A 17,962-nucleotide genomic window follows, 5' to 3' on the forward strand; every position below is an offset into this window, starting at 1 on the left:
CTTGCTGCCCACCAGAATACTCTCTCACACTCCCCCAAAGTGCTAATCACTCCTCATGTCGAAGGGGTGACTACAGTGGGCCCTATGAAGACAGATTGACCTGATCCCAGACCCCCATTTGCCACTCACTTTGTAGCCTGGAGTCAGCACTCGTCTTCTTTTGGTTCTACTGTTCTCACTCAGCTTTCTCTCTCCCAAGGCCAAACTGAAGAAACATCAGCTTTGTTCTTACCCAAATCCTTCACCTTGATCACTGCAACCCACATTCTTTCTAGCTTGAACGCCTCCCCGATAATATACCCTGAGAATTAAAGTGGATGCATAATTTGCTGTAAGGAGCAGAAAAAGCTAATAGACTAAAAATGAGACCTCATTAGTCTTTCCAGTATCCCATACTATGGGGCCTCAGCAGTATCTTTGGCCCTGATCAGGATGACCCCGATGGATAAAAATGAAACAGCAGAAAATACAGCAATGATCTTTTATTGAGCATCTGTGACATATCAGATACTGGACTGGGTTCCATACTAAACCTGGTCATATTGAAATCTCACAACAACCCTGTAAGTGACCTACAATTACCCTGATTTTGAAAATGAGGAAACACACAGAGAAATAAAATCACTTGCTGAAGATCACACATGTTTGAGAAGCCCATGCATTTTCTACAACTAGAGCCCATCAGCCTAATTTAGTCCCTCTATAAACGCTGAGTAGCTGTCAAGGATGCACTGCTTCCAAAATATATTGAAATTATAGCAGGGCAGTTCTGAGTTATTGTGAAGATTCCTCACTCTTCCAGTGGACATGGGCTGGGAGCCAAGAGTGAGGGGAACAGAACCAGATGACCTTCTCTGAAGGTGCCTGAAGAGCTCTGCCATTGCCAAGCCCAAGGATGAATTGAAGGAGGGGCATACCTTGTAGCTCTTTCCCACCATTCTAAAGAAAGACAGGGTCCCCCTCAGGGTTCTGGAGAACCTGAGTTGCCTGAAGCTCAAAGGCGAGAATTCCAAAGACAAGTGAAAATTCAAAAGTGAGGTATGTTTTTGAAATCTCAATGGGATCCTCACTCCATGGTTTTCTCTGGAAATTTGATTGAGACTAAATCAGGCTAATTTCAAAAAGAAAGATTCCCTGAGTGAACCAAATTTTAGCATAAAATTAGCATAGACTTGAAAATATTTAATTCTGGTCCCGTTTACTTTGAGTACAATATCGAGAGGCCATTATAGACCTTAGATACTAAACTCCATATATAAATTATTGTAATTGTAAGCATTTTGGAGATGTACTTTAAAGAGAGCTCAAAGAATGTGTTTTTCTTAGTTGTGTTAGATGCTACCTGTACCGTAGAAGTGCATGTAGTTCCCATGATTTCTGATAGATATTTAGAAAGCTATGTTAATTCCTGGAGGCCATCTGGGAAATTAATTTGAAGGCCCTAAGAGATTACTGCAGTTTAATTTTCTGGAAGTCATTCCACCAAGAAAGGAACCTTGTTTTTAAAGAAAATAAACCTGTGGGCTGGGAAATAGATGCATAATATCATTAATGGAGATCAAGAATGACCCTCACCCTGTGCCCCGCCCTACTTCCCACCCACCATCCTAGTGATAAAGCACAGGGTTAGGCTACTCAGCAATCCTTGGATCTTTGTTATACAGAAGTCACTCTGATGTTTTCTTTCTCTAACTTTGATTCCATTTGACCTATTTAAAGCTGTGCATTTTAGCTTTGGGGGTCTTATTTATGAGGTTTGACAATTACGTTCACAAACTCATCCTAGAAAAAGTGCTACACACCTCATTGCTGAATATCACTATGGTTACCTTCGAAGTACTCCCCTTGGGAAGCTATGCACTGATGCCAGGGCCTTGTCCACCCTTCAAAGCAATTTTGGAACTCTTTTTCTGGAATGGCCATCAGAGCTGTCATCGTATTACCCTTGATGTCCTGAATGTCATAAAAATGTCTTCCTTTCAGTATTTCCTTTATCTGTGTGTAAAGAAAGAAGTCACTGAGGGCCAGGTCAGGTGAGTAGGGAGGGTTTTTCAATACAGTTATTTGTTCACTGGCTAAAAACTCCCTCACAGACAGTGCCGTGTGAGCTGGTGCATTGTCGTGATGCCAGAGCCATGAATTGTTGGCGAAAAGTTCAGGTCGTTTTCATTTAACATTTTCACGCAGCCTTTTCAGAACTTCCAAATAGTAAACTGGATTAACTGTATGTCCAGTTGGTACAAATTCAAAATGAATAATCCTTGTGATATCAAAAAAGGTTAACAACGTCATCGTAACAAAGTTCATGAATTTAATTGTCAGACCTTGTACATCAGGAAGCAAACTAGTGTGTATCAAGTGTTGTGTTAGATGCTCAGGTTCTTGGTACATGAAATAGATGGTTGTCCTTACTCTTACAGAGTCAGCTAAGTGGATAGAAAGTCCATGTGTTATAATATTGTCGAGGGCAAGAGAAGTAGTAATAATGGGCTCACAGCTCCCATTTCTTAATTCACGTTACGCTGTATTGGCAAGTGTTAATATTTACCATCAGTTGCGTCCTAGCCCCACTGATATTACTGCTTAGTGCTAAGTCTTGTCCATGTTAGTGAAGGAATGGCTTGATTCATATTGTGTTTTCAGCAAAGGGGATTCTACAATCTCAAGGATAAATTTTCCTAGTCCTCACATGGTTTTATTCTTCTCAAGGTTGTCAGGTGGCCAAGAGTAGATAGTTGTTTTTCCTGTTGGTTCAGGCCAACAAACTCCTGCCTGACAAAATTCCACCTCTGGGTTCTTTGGAATACAAGGAGAATTCTAGCCTCTTTGGGAAAGGCCTCAGGAAGATATAAAGTACAATGCTACAACTGCAGTCGCCCATTCTAGGGAACTGAAGAGGGTCATGGTCATACTCTCTGGTTACACAGATACACTCGGTAGACTTTGGCCAGGGAGCCAAACAATAATGGAAGAGTTGTAAGAATAAACCCCAGTTTTATTGCTGAGGAATTTATGCGAGCTGCTCAGGGAGAATGCCACTCTCACAAGGGTTTGTTCAAGATATGTTAAATAAGACCTAAATTAATAGATATACTTTATGGATCAGAAGACTCAATATTGTTAAAATGTTCATTCTCCCCAAATCAATCTATAGATTCAACATATCCCAATCAAATTTTTATTATTTGAACAAATAGACAAGCTAATTCTAATGTTTTTATGGAAATTCAAAGGAACTGGAAAGCTAAAACAATTGAAAAAGAACAAAGTTGGACAATACCTTATTTCAATATTTACTAATCAATTAAAGTAATTGAGTGTATTGGGGTGCAGATAGACATATAGATCACAGAAGAGAATAAAGAGTCTCAACATTGACCCACATATGTAAGGCCAATTAATTTTTCACAAAGGTGCCAAAGTAATTCAATAAAAAAATATAGTCTTTATAGGAAGTCATGTTGGAAAAATACCAATGCAAAAAATGAACCATGATCTTCACTTCATACCGTATATAAAAGAACTAAAACTATGAGCACTTTAGAAAAAAATATAGAAAAATATAGATTTCTTCAACAGGATACCAAAAGCATGAATAATAACAGAAAATTTCATAAATTAAACTTCATCAAAATTTAAAAATGTTTCTCTCCAAAAGACACTATTACAAAAATGAAAAGGCACGCCACAAAGTAACAGAAAATATTTCAAAAAATATATCTGATTAAGGACATTAGTGCAGAATACACAAAGAACATTCACAGTTCAATAAGACAACGCTCTCTTCCAAAAAAAAAAATTTGAACCCTTCAACGAAGATATACAAATGGCAATTAAGTACATGAAAAGCTATTTAAAATTAGGAATGGGGAAATGCAAATGAAAACCGCAATGAGATCTCAACACACATGCACACACACACACACACACACACACAAGAATGCCTAAAATTTAAATACTGACAGTACCAAATGCTGATAAGGATCTAGAGTAACTAGAGCACACACACTGCTGGGGAAAATACAAAATGGATCACTCACTTAAAAAAGGTTTTTGGCAGTTTTTTATAAAGAAACCATCAACAAAACAAAGAGGCAACCAACCAAATGAGAGAAGATATTTGCAAACAACACCTCCGATAAGGGACTAATATCCAAAATATATAAAGAACTCATACAACTCAACAGCAAAAAAACAAACAATCCAGTTAAAATTGGGCAGAGGGCCTGAACAGACACTTCTCCCAAGAAGACATGCAAATGGGAAACAGATATATGAGAAAATGCTCAACTTCACTAGCTGTTAGGAAAATACAAATCAAAATCACAATGGGATACCACTTCATACCTGTTAGAAGGACTATTAACAAGAAAACTAACAACAAATCTTGGGAGAGGTTGGGGAGAAAAAGGAACCCTCATACATTGCTTCTGGGAATGTAAATTGGTGCAGCCACTATGGAAAACAGTACAGAGATTCCTCCAAAAATTAAGAATAGAATTACCGTATGACCCAGCAATCCCTCTGCTGGGTATCTGCCAAAAAAATCTGTAAACATTTATCCATAAAGATATACGTACCCCTGTGTTCTTTGCAACATTATTCACAGTGGTCAAGACATGGAACCAACCGAACTGTCCTTCCATAGATGATTATATAAAGCAGATGTGGTACATATATACAATGGAACATTACTCAGCCATAAGAAAAGATGAAATACTGCCATCTGTGAAAACATGGATGGATCTTGAAAATATCATGTGAAGCACAATAAGTCAGATGGAAAAAGTCATGAACCATATCATTTCACTCATATGTAGGATATAAAACTGAAAGCAACAAACAAACAAGACAAAAACTCATAGACACAGACAACAGTATAGTGGTTACCAGAGGGAAGGGGGGAGGGGACAGGTAGAAAAGGGCAAAGGGGGTCAAAAATATGGTGGCAGAAGGAGAGTTGACTTTCAGTGTGAACCACAATGCATTATACAGATGATATATTACAGAATTGTACACTTGATACCTATATAATTTTATTAACCAATGTCACCCCATAAATAAATTAAGATAAATATACACTTCTCATGTGACTATATGACCCAGAAGTCCTATTCCTACTATTTACTAAGGGAAATTAAAACACATATCATGCAAGGACTTGTATTCAAATGCTCATAGCAGCTTTATGTGTAATTGCTCCAAACTGAAAATAATGTCCATCAATTAGTGAATAGATAAACAAATTGTGGCATGCCCATGAAATGAAACATTATTCAACAACAAAAAGTAATACCTTACTGATACATGCAACGACATAATGAATCTCAAATACATCATGATACATTTAAAAATTCATCCTCAAAAGACTACTACTGTATGATTCAATTTATATGAAATTTTAGAAGAGGTAAAAGTCTCATGCCAGAAAGGAGATCAGTGGTTGCAATGAGCCAGGGAGCCCGGGGGTAAAAGGAGACATGGGGGGATGATGGAAATGTTCTATATTATAATTTTGATAATTATTACACTACTGAATACATTTTTTCAAGATGCATCTAATTGTGCACAAAATTAGTTAATTTAATTATGTATAAAGCTAATTTTTAAAAAATAATTCATAATTACTCCATGTAGGAAGAAACCCTACAGATGCTCCCATTCTAGCTTCTCACTTGCACATTGTAGCAGCGTAGTGGTCTGGGGTCTGGCTTCCTACTAGTTGTAAATCCTGGTCTACCTGCTGGTACCTGGCTGGCTTTAGCCAAATTGCTCATTAAGCCTCGGGTTTTTTCATCTACAAATGGAGATAATAATTGTACCTGGAACATGGGGTCTTGGCGAAGATTCGATAGAATGCTTAGATTAAGCATTCTGAGCTTAATTTACTTTCGCACCTGTACTCCAAATATTAGTTATTATTTTTTATGCCTACAAAGAGTGAGACCATAAGACATACATGGTTCTGCATTTCTCATGCAGATCCTACAGCCATTTATTCTAAAATCTAGAATGTACCAATTTCATATTTTATTTATTCAGTCTTTTTATGGGTTTATTTATATTTATATATGTGTGTGTGAATGAATTATGGTTTATCTACTGCTTGTAGATTTTTAAATATATTTAGTAAATCATGGGTAGAACTTGTTTTTTAATTTTAGCTTTTAAAAATTTAATCTTATGAAATGCCTGTTGACATTATGTAAAAATTCTTTTACTCAGTTTCCTTTTTCTCCTGTACCCTGTGGAGTATGTTTATTGACTACAGATGTTAAGCACGTCACTAAGCAATGGAAAGCTGCAAGATGGACTAAGTATTTCACCTGAGTGGTTGCGTAGAAACCAGTTGTGTGCGTGAATCTTTAACTCAAATGGAAAGTTTGCTACAAATTGGAAGGGCAGAATCGCAACATATAGTTTGAATTGGAATGATGGCAAGATTGTTTCAGGATTATAAAACTTCTGTCTAAAAGAAGTTAATAAAAGTTGTATTATGGTAAGTCTCTTATAATGATGATTTTGAACAAACCACTTTAAATTATGCCGTAGCATGAACTGATAAGAAACAAGATGAATAGAGTGACATCCGGATTGCTGAGGCTCAGAGCCCAGAACAAAAGCCCAGGCAATCATGGAGAAGAAGAAACTATGCTTGCCCATGCAACCAGAAGTCCAGAAAGAATTAGCTCAGAGACAAAATAGGAAAAGGCTGTTTTTCAGTGATTTCAGTATGCTACAGGCAGTAGCTAAGATTGGAGCTGGAGACTACGAATGTAATAGGAACCCACAGAAATACTCCATGGTTACTGTGGTGGTGGTTGTTGGTCTTGGTCTTGGCATTATTAGCAAGGTAATGGGCAAGCTGATTCTAAATTCCAAGTGGAAAAATAAGCAGCAGGAATATTTAGGGAAATTCTGCCAATCGGTGCAGTAATGGGCACTAGCCTTTTTTCACTATATGCCTTTAGAAACTGAAACAGGAGTTCTGGGGCATAAACAATAGCACAGAATAGAATTTCAGAATAAAATGTAAAGATACAGGGAAAGCTTAGGGATGCTTTCCCAAACTGTGAAATATTCCATTTTGAATCTCCTTAATGTCTCTTATTAATTTAGCATATGGCAAAGAAGGCAGTTTGAAGTAGTGAAAAAAGGATGACTTATTCAGTTAATAGTTTGGGGTAAGTGGGTAGTCATGGAGGACAGAAATCATTGAACCCTGTCTCACAGTACTTCAAAATATACTCCAGGTGGATTAAAGATTTAAAAATAAAAATGAAACTGCAAAAGTATTAGAAGTCATTGGAAAATGTTTAAATAAATCAGATTGAGGAAGGCCTTTTATGTGTGACACAAAACCCAGAAGAAAAAGTATTAATAAAAATGATGAATTCAACTTCATAAAAAAATATCTTTTATTCTGCTAGGCCAGAAATCATAAGCAAGGCCAAAAGACAAACCACAAACCGGAGAAAAACACTTGCATTTCCTATCAAACAAAGGGCTAATTTCTCTACTATAAAAAGAACTTCTAGGAATCAGTCCTATATAAAAATAGATAAAAAATATAAGTAGGAAAAGAATCAAACATCATTTAAAGTTATGAAAAATGTTCCAATCATTCAAAATAAGAGGCATGAAAATTAAAATTACATTGAGAATTCTTTTGTACCTATCAGACTAGCAAAGATAATAAAATTATAAAACATAATAAAATTATATTATAAAAACAAATGACTAGAAACAATCTAAATAGAACTGATTATATAAATTATGATACATCTTTCCAATGATGTAATTCCAATGAAATAAACTTCTATAAAAAATGAGGGGAAAAATGTATGTGCTGATAAAATAGTTTCACGCTTTCCAAGATACATCTGTTGAATGAATTAATATACTGCTAAGTGAAAAGTCAAGGTGAAAATAATATGCATAGTACAACCTATTTATTCATTCACATAGTCATAAAACGCCACTTCCTGCCTCCAAACCCTACAATGGTTCCCTGTTCCCTCAGAATCAAAGTCCCTCTTTACAAGGCCTTTCATTGATCCCATTGTCTTCCTTACCTCTTCCTGCTAGCCTTTCCAGCACACTCTTTGCAGCCTCTCTGAAGTTCCCAGCACTCAGCAGACGTGTCCCTCGCCCGGAACTCTCTTCTCTCAGCTACTTTTGGCTTCAAGTCTTTGTTGAAATCTCACCTTAAAAGGCCCAACCTGTGTCTAGAGTAATGGCGGACACAGCAGATGCTAAAAGATATTTGCTGACTATGTGACTGGGTGACAGCAGAGAAGGTGGTGGGTGGTAATCAGGTTCTAGAAACATCTTCAAAGTACTCAACAGGCATTCCTGACAGACTGGACATGGAGTGTGGAAGAGAGGAGTCAAGGATGCGTGAGCAACCTGGAGAATGGGTTGCTGTGGACTGAGGGGGAGGCTGCTGGTGGAGCCTGTGGGAATGGGAAGGTCAGGGATTCTTTGAACATGTTGAATTTGAAACATGTATTAGACATGCAAATGGCTGTCTAACCAATGTCGTCTGTAGCTGGTATTTAGAGCCATGAGTATAAATATGTTACTATTTATATAAACAAAGAGAATATATATATACGTAATATGTATAAAGTACCTTTTTCCAGACATACACAAAAACTAGTCATTTTTAGTTGCCTCTTTTGAAGTGAACTGAACTGCTGGGGATCAAGTGTTGAGCATTAGTTTTCATTGTATATCAGTTTAAATCTTTTAATTTTGAACCACATGAACATATTACATTTTTAAATTAATACGTTTTAAAAATAATTTTAAAAACCCTGCAAGCCACATTGTAAAATTGCTACATAACTGTGCCTGAAAGGTTTTTTTTTATTGCTAAAATTTTTCTAAATGCTAAGAAAAAGATAAATTATTATAGTCTCACTGATTCCAAAGACATTAGTTGAAACTCAACCTTATATAGGATACTGAAAACTTTTAAAAATTAACAAGATGTGATATCTTCTTCAACACAATAATGTGTTAAATTTGAGTGTAAATCTAACTCTGTCTTCTGGACCTAATTAGTAGCAAAAGTTACATAATCCTTATTAGGATTAGCAGGCAGCTGATTTTATACAGCACAGCTGCTGGGAGTTTTGAGCACAACAGGGTCTGTGGGTAGGTATCGTATGACTATGACCCTCAGAAAAGAGTCAAAGTTGTTTCAGGAATCCAAACTCAATTAAATAGCTAAAGATGAAAGTTATTTATGTGTACAAAGGAAAAACAGTACTTGATTTACCTCTTAATTATTGCTCAACACTTTCTGGGTTTTGTGTGTTGTTTTGTTTTGTTTTTTAATATAGAAAAGTACAGAGAATAAAATAAGAAACACCTATACGCCCACTACCCAGAATTAACACATGTCAGCATTTGGTCATTGTCTTAATCAGCTCAAGGTGCTATAACAAATTGCCACGGACCGGGTGTTTTAAACAACAAACATTGCTTTCTCACGGTTCTGGAGGCTGGGAAGTCCAAGATCAAGGGACCAGCTGATTCAATGACTGGTGAGAGCCTGCTTCCTGGCTTGTACATAGCTAGTAGCCGTCTTATTGGATCATCACGTGGTGGAGAGCAGAGAGAATCAACAAATCTCACGTTTCTTTTTAGAAGAGCACTAATCCCATTCATGAGGCTCCATCCTTATGACCTAATTACATCCCAAAGACCCCACCTCCTAAGACTATCACATTGGGGATTAGGATTTAAACATATGAATTTGGGGGGAGATGCATTTAGTCCATAGCATTGTCAAGTTTGATTTATATATTTCAATAACATAAAACATTACTGATAAAATTGGGTCTTCTTCATTCTCCTTTCAGTCCCATTCCCTTTCCGTTTTTGAGATAACCACTCCCCTAAAGTGAGAGTACATCCTTTCAGCCCCTGTTACAGTACACATTTGTGTTCATAAATAAGATACAAAGTTTAAATAGATGCTATTATTTTGTATACATTTTTCTGCAGCTTGCCTTTTTTTCATCAACCATTAAATTTGTGAGATCTATGTTGATACATGTCACTGTTTTATTATCTAGAGAGAAGTGAAATCATAATAATTTTTATTTACTTATTTTTCTTAAGGAAACCATATAGAATGGGAATTGGATTATTTGCTACATACTCTAAAACATTCAGGCCATATTCCCAAACTGTCTGTCAAGTTGCCCCAGCTCACTGTAGCAAACTCTCCGGCGAAGCAGGATAGTTTTAAATTTCCAGGGAAACACAGTGACATTTATCAGAGACCATACAAATTACTACTATCAAGTTGTTTAGACCTGTTAGGTACTTGTTTTAGCTTAGGTACTTCTTTTGGCCGAAGAATGCCGTGAAAGTTATTGATACACTAAAGTCGCCAAGAACTGAGAAAATTTGAGAATCTCTGCATTAAGAATAAGAATCCTATTTACCTGTGTCCTCGTCAGACCCCACTACCTGGTGTGCAACTACAGCAATTACAGGCAGAGTGCCTCAGAGAAACTGACCAGCCTTGTCAACCTAAAGCGACATCACTGATAAAAACAGTAAGTGATGATATGGAGCACCTAGAAGGAATAGTTGAGGGCTTTAAATCTCTAGCAGTCTGCCTACAATGAGTTTCTAAATTGCCTCAAACATACAGTTTTCACCAAAAATGCCCTTCAGACTATGATAAAACGTAACTGTGCCCTTAGCGTTTACTTGTGCCAGGGGCAGGGTAAGCGTTGAGAGGGGTATGGGTACTGAAAGGCTACAGCTGAAGAAGGGAAGAAGGCCCTCAGGCATGGCTTTAGTGAATAACAAATCAGCCAGCTTTGGTTCACAAGCTGTATTTCATCTAGGATTCATCTCTTCCTAGAGACCAGGAACTCAGCTTGAGGAATGTTATTGAATTCTTACCTCTGTTTCATGTCAGAGGCTAGCATCAGGGGCCCTGTCTTAGGGATGCTTACATTAGTGTGTAGATGTCGGTAGGGCTGCTATTAGGGACACCGGGGTTTTCAGCAGGGGGAAAGGATGCTTGAGGAGACAGCAAAGGTGACGATGCCATTCTCCTCCATCATGGACACGTCTGCACAGGTTTTCCTCCATAATCCCAGGGCAGAGGCCACCAGCTTAACATCGTTGGTCTCTATTTTATATCATCTCAACTTAATATTTCTTGCACCATAATATTTATTTCTATTTGAACATAAAGAGTCCTAGAAGAGCATAAAAGGATTGTCATTTTAGCAAAGGTCTTAAGGATAGGTTATACAAATCTTCGAAAGGAAATATGAGAAAGTTTGGGTATGGGGGGGAAATTGCTGAATTTGAAAAGGAAAAAAACACAGTAGCTTTTAAAGGAAATGGCTTTTGAATTTAACAAAAGTAATTTCTTATGTTGCCAAGAAATCTGAGCCAAAATATACTGCTTTTTCTTCCTGAGTAAGTGATATCCGTCTCTTAAAGGACCATCTGTGTCCATTATGATGTTGCCTTGGCAGAAACTTGAAGACATGAGTGGATCAGATGTCTGGAATCTTAATAAAGCACCAATTACATTTTAAAATAAACGACTATATAACCTATTTCTACTTTCTTTGCAGAGAGGGGCACTTCCAAAAAGTATCATCAACCATATTCTTTTTCAATTATAAATGGATTCAAATGTAATTTATTCCAGGATGTTAATTTCACATTTTGTGATCCATTACAGAGAAACAAAGAATTTGGAGTATTCTGAATTACTGGAATTTGAAAGTAAAGCCAGCCTTGAGGTCATGTAATAGTTTTGCAAAACCTAAAGCCATCTTAAAGGTCAGTGTCAGATTCAGTCTCGTTTGCGTCGTCCTCATGTGATTACTGTGCCTGTGGCAGATATTTCCCACTTTTGCCAGAATTATGATTTTAGGCAGGGAAACACCTCGCAGTGGCATATCGATCATCATGTCATAAATGCTAAATTAAACCTGGTACTAAGTAAGGAAAGTGATTTGACTCCTAAATGGAACAAAAATATAAGTGAAAACATTTTAAAATTCATTTTTTTTTCAGATCTTAAATAGGGAATTTAGGCTGGAGACGGTAGGCTTGGTCATGGAAAGCCTATGGTTTGCAGTCATGCTAGGTTCGTGGGGACTAGAGAGATATATCAGACAGCAGTGGGAGATGACAGATTCCTAAACAATAATAGAAAACCAATGCCAAATCTGGGCATGCCCTAACAGAGGCATCAACAAAGCGGTGTGGGAGTTCAGAGAAATGTAATGGCTGGTTTTGATCCGGGCCTTGAAGGACCAGTCCAGTCCTATCAGCAGATTTGGTAACAAGAAGGTAGTATAATTTAAGCAGAGAGAACCTTATATGAGAAAAGGTACAGTCAGGAAAATTTAATTTAGTATGGTACATAAAGGGGGATTGTAAGAAATAAGGCTGTTAAGAGAAGTCAGAGTTAATCATGGAGTCTCTCCAACACCTTGCTGGAGAATTAGGAATTTATTTGCTAGGCAATAACATGATCAGGAGCATTTTCAAAATGAATCAGAGAAATATGTCTCCAGGAAAATCAGAAACTAAAGAACTAAGTCAACCTAGTAATGCTCCAAATTCAGGATGCAGGGAGCTCTTTTGTTCAGTCAGAAGACACTTGCCTGTTCAGAAAAATAAAATAGGGTGACAGCTTTTGCTGTCAATATCCATTTTTGTAATTTGGAACACTGTTTTCTAGTGGGGTTTTGAGAGGACCCAAGGATTAATAAAATAACGCATGCGAAAGAGTTTTGTGAACAATAAAGTCCTATTTATTTAATTTTTTATTCTCAAGTAGCATAGAACAACAACTTACATGAATGGAAGAATGATACCACATGAAAGGTACACAGCTAGCAGGAAGCTTCAGAAGATTCCCTCATTTGTTCACTTCCCTCTGCTGACAACTTTCTCTCTTCTCCCATCACTGGCACTGTCTCCAAAGTTTTGAGCTGGGTACTTCTTGCTCCTCTCCAAACCGAGGAATAAAGAGAACCTAAGGGTTATATTTAGGTCATGGTTCACAAGACAAGACTCTCAATGGCCTATGAATAGATAACGATCTTAGGAATTGCCTACTTTTGCAAAAGGCTGATTCACAGATATGTAATCTACTGCAAAGACATTTCACTTTTCAAAGTGCCTTCATGTCTATTACCTCCTTTGGTTATCAATCTGCCATCTCTTCTTCACCTTCCTTTCTCCTCTGGTCATCCCTGTTTCCTTCTTCCATCTTTGATCTCCCAGTTATGTAGGACAAGCTTTCTTATTCTCATTTTACAGATCAGATGAGGTAAAACGGTTGTAGGCTCTTCCTGAGTAAGTGATATCCATCTCCCAAAAGACCATCTATGGCCATTATGATGTCACCTTGGTAGAAACTTGAGGATGTGAGTGGATCAGATGTCTAGAGGGGTGAGTAGAAACTATCTTTAGTCATGATAAAGCACCAATAACATTTTAAAATCAATGATTATATAACCTATTCATGTTTTTTCTTTGGGGGCAGTACAGTTTATTGTGAAAAGAGTACTAGGCTGAATCAAAAGATCTGAGTTTTAATAGTAATAATGATATTAGTTAATAATATAGCTAATAATTATAACAATTATAGCTAATAATTTGGCAAGTATATATGCCAGACCCTGAACTAAACCTCTTACACGTATTATTTCCTTTCACCACCACAACTGGATGAGGTCAACACTATTTTCTGATCAGTGATGTAACTAAGGTTTAGAGAGAGGAATTTGGCCAAAGGTTTTAGTTTAGGCTCTGTATCATTCAAATTACTTACAACCCCTTTGGGTCTCTTATTTCTTCATCTGTAAAATAAGGCCACTAAGATGATTTGAAAAAGAATGAAGATACAGTTTATGCATCCAAGTAAGAGGGTCTGCTACACTATGTCAGGGGTTTCTAAACTTTTTCTGGAAGGGACCAGATGCGATATTTTTGGCTTGGTAGGCCATATCGTCTCTCAAAACTATTCTATCATTGTAAAGCAAAAGCAGTCTCTGACAGTACGTACATGAATGAGCCTGCCCGTGTTCCAGTTAAACTTTATGATGGACACTGACGTGAATTTCATATAATTTTCACATATCACAAAAATATTTTTATCCTTTGTTTTTTTCAACGATTTAAAATATAAAAATCATTCTTATCTTGCAAGCTGTACAAAAACAGGCCGGGGGATGGTTTTGGCCTACAGTCTGTAATTTGATGACCCTTGCTGTATGTGAAGATGTCGTAGATACATATCTATGTCTATAGATTATCTCAGAAAACACTTGCATCTGTAAAATAGACATGCTTGATACATTATTTCTAAATGATCAGGAAGGAAATACTTTTCAAGTAGATGAAGCTGGTTCATCTATTTTCACCAATACCCACTGACCTTGCAGTGCCTTGTACTTTTAGTGTGTACCATGTTAGAACAACTTGCTGGTACACTTAAGAATCTCTCTATCTGGGGACTGGATGGGGTGGATTCAGCAGAGGCAAAGACCAAATTTATCCCAAAGGCAAACTTCAGGAAAGAAACTTCTAGGTAAAGCATTGTTGCCAGATTCAGAAATAGTTGGTTTTTAAATAGTTACTTTTAAAAAGAAAGAGAACAACATCAGTCATTTAGTAATATTAATGATTAACTTTTTGAGCATCAACAATTATCGGTCCAGTTCTCCTTGAGATAGGCTCCTGGCAGCAGGGGATAAACAGGTTTGGAGGTGGCATCAAGTAGAAGTGATCAAGAGTGTCCTCGATGATGTTTCCACATGCAGTCTTCTCGGTGATCTCCCCATCATTAGCACTTTACATCGGTCTTTGGAAACAAAAATGCACATCACTGCCACATAGGCTCTGCTGGTAGGCCCATGTACCCGTGCATATGGTAGCGTCGGGATGTGCTCCTGGCTGCAGTCCATTCATCTTGTTGGCCTTTCTAATCTCTCGGGTATGGTGATATAAGAATTCCTTTCATCTCTTGATACGCCAACCAAAAGAGTTGTTTATGGCCACCTACTACTGTACATGTACTGTACATGTACCTTATGTAGCTGTTAGACTTATTTTGTTGTCCTGTTGTGGCGTAAGAGCAGGTCTCATTCCTGGAGGGAGGGCTGAAGGGGAGGCAACTCCAACGGCCGTCACCATCATCTGTAGTGGAGGCAGGCGCTCATTAGGAAACAGAATTCTGAATTGTGTCTCATCCCACGAGGACGTCCCACCCCGTCCTCCACCCAGTCCTCTACGGGCCTGACTTTGAAGGGGAAAGGGGCCAGGCGAGTGCTGTGGTGTGGGAAAAAGAATGGAGCCTCTGCCGAAAGGAAGGTCAAGAGTCTCCATTTTGTTCCAGCCTTGGAGAGCTGTCCACATCTTGTAGCCAGACTGTGGGGCTCTTTGCTATGCTCTTTATTTGTTTGAGTACCCTGGACTTTGATAAATTCTGACTTAAATATTCCAGCTTTGCTTCAGTATCACTGTGTTTTCAAAGCAAGCCTGTAAAAGCTGAGGTGTTAAAAGGGGAGCTCAGGGCTGGCAGCAGTAACCAGTGGGGTCCCTCAAGGGACTATGCAATGCTGAGGACATTCTCCCCCTTGCACCCTACAAGATTAAGAGTTGGTGTTCTGTGGGGAAAGCCATCTTCCTCACTATATATTCCCCCACGATTTCTAAATCGCTTTGAAGATAAGCATTTTATACAGTAAGTGTGAGACGATAGCATGTAGGTTAGGCATAGGCTGGAATCTGTGTGACTTGAAGCAAGTTACTTCATCTTTCCATACTTCAATCTCCTCATTGATAAAATATGTATACTAGTAACTCTCTGAAATGACTTTTTTGAGGGATTAAATAAGTTACTATATTAAATACTTAGCACAGTGCCAGGCTCGCAGTTATCTTCTCAGGACAGGTTCCCTGTTATGATTATAGTATCTTGCCAGACTATCAGCCTAATTAATGGGATGAAACAGCTCTCTTCCCTGGGTCTTCTGACTTCATGGAATGTTAGTAAACTACATTCATAGGGAAACTACTAATATCAGCCCCTAAAATCCCAGCACTAGGCTAGGCACTGTGAAAACTTCAAAAGAATTTACAACATCGTTCTTGTCTTCTGGGTACTTGCAAACAAGTAAGAAAGGCAGATGCAGGGGTTTAATCATGGCTCCAGTGCTTATTAGCCTTGGTAACTTTGGCAAGTTTTATTTAACCTCTTTAGGCCTCAGTTTCCTCTTTTGCAAAATGGAGATTATAATAGTAATTACCTCACAGGGCAAACATGAGAACTAAAGAAGTTAATGAAAGTAAAGTCCTTACAAAAGTGCTGGCACATGGTCAATGCTAGCTCTTTGTATACATCACTGTGAAGCAGTGCATGCATCATTAAATGCCAACAGGAGTGGTGGTCCAAGCTGGGAGGCCAGTATGAGCTGGAGTAGTGACAGAGTCTTCATGAAAGGGTAAGACGAGCTGAGGTTGCAGGTTGGGTAGGTTTGGGATAGGCAAAGTAAGTCCAGGAAAGAATAGAATTACCAAAAACATTGCGAAGGAAATTGGCAGGAACATTTGTTATTACAGACTGCCTGTTAATCCCAGCATGCCTGTACCCTCTTTGAGAATTGTAGTGTGCAATAAACAGCTATAAGTGCTTAATGAATATTTCCTGACTTGCAAAAGAGACGGGGTATTATGAGTTACTTCTCCCTAAAAGTGATTTTATGTCAGCTTCTTGAATTCTACAAAATTCTTGGTCTAGATTATTGGTGCTTAGTTTATGCAGTTATATAGTTTGGGGAGAAAAAAAAAAAGCAAAATTTGTAGCTGTAGGATTATATTTTGACAGCAGGTGGCTCCCTGACACATAAGAAAGAAAAGTGGCACTGTGGTCTACATAGGAATCAGTTAAGTCATTTGATTAGTTGTCACATAGTGTATGTCATTGAGGCTGAATTTGGAAACAATTCTTTGCATTGATCTTTGTATGAAAGATTATGTTAATGCAGGAGGAGGGAATTTCTTCCTTCTTAGGAGCTATGCTTGGCTTTAGGATAACAATCAGATTATTGTTCTTTCTGGGAATGAAAGTCAGACACTTGGCAGCACATGTTCCCACTAATTCTCTCACAGTGATTGCTATTCAGCTTTAACAGTACCTCACTCACATATGCTGTAGACATCACAAATTCCAACTTCTAACCATTCCAACATTAGAGGACAATTTTAGTAACAGCACTTATGGCCCACCAGGAACCTTTCCTTTCACCATTTCTCGAGGTTTAGACTCCACAGACCTCAGCTTCATCTCACTCAGTATAAGAAGTAATAAGACAAGTCTCTCTAGCTCTTGGTGGAAAACCAAGTGGAATTTCCTGAAATCCACAGTTGGTAAACTCAGCTCCATCCTGCTCAGCGTGGCCCGTTGTCCCATACCATTTCTTCACTTAACTTGAGCTGTGCTGGAGCCCTCCATTGTGGGTTACTGCTGGAGAAAGTTCACAAATGGAGCTAGTGAAATTTAAATAGCCTCATGTGGCTGTAGACTACCACATTGGACATATAAGTCTAGCGATATAAAGGCCAGATCAGGGAAGAACTTGCATTTCATTTGAGGGGGACTGAATTTTCTCCTGTAGGTAGTGAGAAGTCTTTAAGGGACTGTACTTAGGGAATTATATGATCAGTTTTGCATCTGGTGATGGGCAGACTGGAAGCAGATAAAACATTTAACAGATTCTGATAACAGGCCTCAGTCAGAGCGTAGTAATTAGGGAAGGGAATGGCTATGAGACTTGCAAAGAAGGTAAACTGCGCAGGCTTAGTGACATCCTTACTATGAAGGGTGAGGGACAGAGAGAGGCAGGATTACCTGAAGCAGGATTGGGACTGCTTAAATCTTGGGCCCCACTAT

This window comes from Rhinolophus ferrumequinum, chromosome 3, assembly GCF_004115265.2.
Source record: "Rhinolophus ferrumequinum isolate MPI-CBG mRhiFer1 chromosome 3, mRhiFer1_v1.p, whole genome shotgun sequence".
In the NCBI taxonomy this organism is placed as follows: Eukaryota; Metazoa; Chordata; class Mammalia; order Chiroptera; family Rhinolophidae; genus Rhinolophus; species Rhinolophus ferrumequinum.